Source organism: Drosophila montana, unplaced genomic scaffold (assembly GCF_035044405.1).
Source record: "Drosophila montana isolate Dmon_TW-CO22-7 unplaced genomic scaffold, ASM3504440v1 contig_3243_1, whole genome shotgun sequence".
Taxonomy (NCBI): Eukaryota; Metazoa; Arthropoda; class Insecta; order Diptera; family Drosophilidae; genus Drosophila; species Drosophila montana.
Genome location: NW_026998125.1, coordinates 1 through 5130, shown reverse-complemented (window position 1 = coordinate 5130; position 5130 = coordinate 1).

Here is a 5130-nt window from a genome sequence, read left to right as displayed (position 1 = left end):
CGAGACGATAAGAGTTGTTGCACGTAGAAAAAGACGTTATATCTCTTGAAATTTCTTCAAGTTCTATTTGATGAAAGCTAAACATTAAATATAAGCATGAGAAATATTTTGCTCTGCCTAATTGGTCAAGAATATCATCTATCTTGGAAGACGAAATTTGTCTGCTGAAAGTTTTTATTGATTTGACGATACTCTATTACTAAACGCCATTGTTTTTCTTGTGAATCCGGTAAAGATTTCTTTGATACTAATAATAGTGGGCTATTATATTCAGATACGGAACGTTCTACTAATTTCTCATCAATGAGTTTTATAATTTGTTTAGCTATTTCGTCCTGCTGTTCTGTAGTTTTTGATGTTATTTGCTTCATTATCTTTTAATCTCAAATTTTTGTTTATAAAAGTTATTCGTCGTGATTGGTTCTGTTTCCAATCCAAAAATATCAGTGTATTTCGAACACAATTCTGTCATTACTTTTGAATGTTGAGGTGGAAAATCTTTCTATAACTTTGCAAGTACTGATTCTGCTCTTTGGAAATCGCTTGAATCAGTTATTTTGGAATTATTAAGTGTGTCAAACTGAATCTTTTGTATAATTAAAATGTTGGCATTGTTGCTTGTATTTAATATACGCACGTATGCATTTTTGGATTAAGTTATTGAATTTCCAACAAATATACCATTTTCTATTTCTAGATGCGGTATTAAAATTTGAAGATCTTTAGTTTAATTTGTCTAACTATAATTGTTTGTTTGTCTGATGTCTAATTACTTCACAACGAGAAGGAACAACTATTCTGTGGTTTTCAATACTATGAAAGATTGGAATATGTATTGAATGTTCAATATTATTTGGTCTTAATATGAACGAATCGGATTTTGTTGTGAAATCTAATTGACAATTTAATTTTTAATGAAATCTATTCCAATTAATCCATCACCAGGGGCGGAAAATTGCTTGGTACTATGTGAAAGTTATGTGGAATAATGAAATTTCCAGTTCTCAATTCGAGAAAGGCGAGGTCGATCGAGTTTGTTGATCCTTTGCCTATTCCTGTTATTTGTGTTATGTTACAATGGTCTATTTCATTTCAATCATAAGAGTTTTCATTAATGACTGAAATGTCAGCTCCGGTATCTATTAATAATGTGAATATTCTACTTGCGTGTTTGTTTTTTATACTGACAAATATATTTAAATTGAGATTCATTGTGCGAACTTTTGTTTTCAATGTGCTTGAGCACTCAAGGGGGCTTGTTGGTTTTCCGTAGTGCCTTGGGCATGGCGGACATTACCGTTTTGTCTCTTGCCGTTGTTATTATTATTATTATTTAAGGCGTTCTTTCTATTATTGTAACCTTCTCTATATTTTCCATGTCCTCTATTATTGTAATGGTTGTTATTATTGTTATAATTGTTATTATAACTACGAGAGTTGCCTCTGCCTCGGAAATTACTACAATAGTTATGTTCTGCTTTTAGTTCTTCATCGACATACGAAGATTCCAATACTTTTCATTGCTATACCCATTTTTTATACCCTGAACCCATTGAAAATGGGTATATGTTTTTGTGCAAATGTATGTAACAGGCAGAAGAAAGCATCTCCGACCCCATAAAGTATATATATTTACTTGATCAGCATCAACAGCCGAGTCGATCTAGCCATGTCCGTCTGTCCGTCTGTCCGTCCGTCTGTCCGTCAGTCCGTCTGTCCGTATGTATGAATGCAAGGATCTCAGAACCTATAAGAGCTAGAGACTTGAAATTTTAGCTGTAGGTCCTCCTAGTGCCTGCGCAGATCGAGTTTGTTCCGATATCCGATAACTTGCCCCGTTTCCAAGTAATCGATAAAAATCGATATCGAAATCCTGTTTATTGAGCAATTTTGGTAAATAATAAGAGCTAGAGTCACCAAACTTGATATATTGCTTCTAGAATAGTATATATATATCAAGTATCTTTCATTTTATATCTATGTATGTTGCCTATATGTTGCTTTTAGAATAGTATATCTATTTCAAGTATCTTTCATTTTATACCTATCGCCACCTCCCTGCTACCACCACAAAGCTATAAATCAACTGAAAACAATAATTTACACTGCCCCCATATAAGCAACAATTTAAATGCATTTGTCATTTTGAGAATATACGAATATTTTATAGTACAATAAGATCTGCTGAAAATTTCATTAAGATCGGTTAAGAAACACAAAAGTTATGTGTTTCGGCTGCCCACGTGTTTGCGGCAGCTAGCGCAAATTCCAAGAATTTCTGTATATATGTAAGTAGTCCGGTCTGTTGCGAGTTCGAAACCTACCGGAGAAAATGTTTTTTTTTTTGGCTGGCGTGGCTGTTGGGTAGAGGCGGCGGCAAGTAGTGCAGTTAGTTGCGAGTGCGAACCCTGACTAGGGAATTTTTTTTTTTTAATTTATCTTTATTACTACTAAAACATACGAGCGCGTAGCGCGAGCTGAATTTGGTGTTGGAATAAGAGGGTTCAGGGTACCCCCAGGCGGGAGCTCCCGACTAGAACCTCTAACTTGTTATTGTTTCTCAAGGTATATTCACTGTTTCCTAAATTTTTATTGGGATTTGTTCTTAAATTCTGTCAATATTGCATGCTCAAGTATCTTTTCTTAATAATTTTATTATGCTTTACATAGATTGTGAGAAGAAACTGAGCAACGATTTTTATTGCCAAGATTAAAAGTAAAATCCACGGAGCTTGAATGTCATCTGTGTGATCGACTATTTTTACATTATTGACCACATTGGCCGTATTGTCTTTTGTTTGGCTATCATCAGAACCAAACCAATCCATTTTGAAAGTTACGTTTTGTACTTTATATCAATTACAAATATATATATTCGCTGTAATTGTTTTTGTTTTGCAAAAAAATTTTTTGGAATTTTGAATTTGACTGGCTGTTTCTTTGTACTGCTCAGAAGTACATTTTCCTACCTACGTTTTCGTATAGCTTTACGGGCTACACTTATAATCAAGCAGAAAGGGTTACGCTCAATTTTAAAATTCTTATTGATTATTTTTAAAAGCTATATGTAGCGTTGTCGGTCCCGCACTCTTTGTAGTGCTGTCCGCTCCTTGTCATTGGCTTAGCTAGTCTCGCTGGCGGTGCAGGTGCAGGTCTTCGCACAGGTCTCAATGGCACAGATTGTCGCGCTGGCGGTACCGGTCTTCGCACAGGTTGTTGTTTTCCTACCTTTACTGGCTAGTGGAGCCGGCGCTGGTCATCGCACTGGTATCCATTTTTGGCAATTATACTTGCAACTCATACTGTCCAATGCCTCGCCGTTTGCTGGGCACATTTGCTTAATCCTTGGAATCTTTTTCATCAGGCTAAACAAGTAAAAGGATCTAGTCTGGAGCTCCCGACTAGGGAATACCCTGAACTCATTTCTCCCAAAACCAAATGCAGCTTGCGCCTCGCGCTCGTTTGCTTTAGTAGTAAAAAAAAAAAAATTAAAAATAAAAAAAAATGTGTTCCCTTGGCAGGGTTCGAACTCGCAAATAACCGCACCACTTGCAGCCGCCTCTACTAACCAACCATCAGACACGCATGCATGTGTGTGTGTACATGTATGCAGAAATTCTTGGAATCAAAACACATTTTCTTTCGTGTTTCTTAACCGATCTTAATGAAATTTTCAGTAGTAGATCTTTCCAAAATCGATTTTTAACGATTACTTGAAAACGGGGCAATTTATCAATTATCGGAAACAAACTCGATTTGCGCAGGGACTAGGGGGACCTACATCTAAAATTTCAAGTCTCTAGCTCTTATAGGTTCTGATATCCTTGCGTTCATACATACGGACAGACGGACGGACAGACAGACGCACATGGCTAGATCGACTCGGCTATTGATGCTGATCAAGAATATATAAATTAACGAAATGTTGAGTTATATGATGAATTATATCGTTTTATTCATTTGGCAACTGTGCCTGTTAACCGTTTTTTCATAAACTGAACTTATCGTAACTTATAGCTATCCCACGTAGTCCATGGTCTGGGGCAGCGACAGCGACAGAATGCTGACTTGGCGCCTCGTGACCGTTCTTAGTCTGGGCACTTGGAGCTCGCATTCGTGGAAACTTGGTGCGCGCATGCTGGTGTCAGATTTCGTCGATCGCTATGTTGCATCGTTAGCTACTTTGTAACAGACACATCCGCTCCTGAGACACTTTTCGAATCGGATGTGTTAACTCCTTCCTTTGGTCAAATGAAGGCCGTCCTCGGATTTCTATAATGATATGATGGCGGCGAACAAGAACGATGTTGATGTAAAGCAAGGAAACTACGGCCAGGGTAGCGCAACTGCTCAATATTGGCCTGGCTAACAACTCGGTCTGTAGGTCACCTATGTGCTGGAGATTTTTCATGCTCAGTTCATGAATGGAAGCTAAACTGACCCGTTCCAGATGCCTAGTAACGTTGACTTGTGCCATGGCGGATACCGCAGGTTTTTCTTCAGTAAGTAGACCTTGACCTCAAAAGTTAGCAGGTAGGTCCCGGAGATTTGTTGGCCGATCCCGTTACTATCTACGACGTTTATTGTTGCGTCGTTGATAATAATCATCCCTTCATCGACCACAGTAACCGAGTCCAAATGGCCCGGTTGAGTGCTGCATTGCGCGACAGTTCCGGATACCAGTTGTTGAGCACAGGGTGACGTCTGCGACCTTTTGCAGAAAGTAGTGCCCACTGTTGGATGACACACGCTGATAGCGAAGGTCTTCGTACGACACTCAGCGACCGTGTTACCTTCTTCGAAATCTAGAATTCGGCTATCATGCTGGACTGGATAAACTTTAAACCACAAACCTCAAAAAACAGGATTTCGATATCGTTTTTTATCGATTGCTTGGAAACGGAGTAAGTTATCGATCATCGGAAACAAACTCGTACTGCGCGGGTACTAGGAGGACCTACGTTAGAAACTTCAAATCTTTAGCTTTTACATGTTCTGAGATCCTTGCGTTCATACATACGGACGGACGGACGGACGAATATACAGACGGACATGGCTAGATCGACTCGGCTGTTGATGCTGACCAAGAATATATATACTTTATATATTTGCATAAAAACATTATACCCT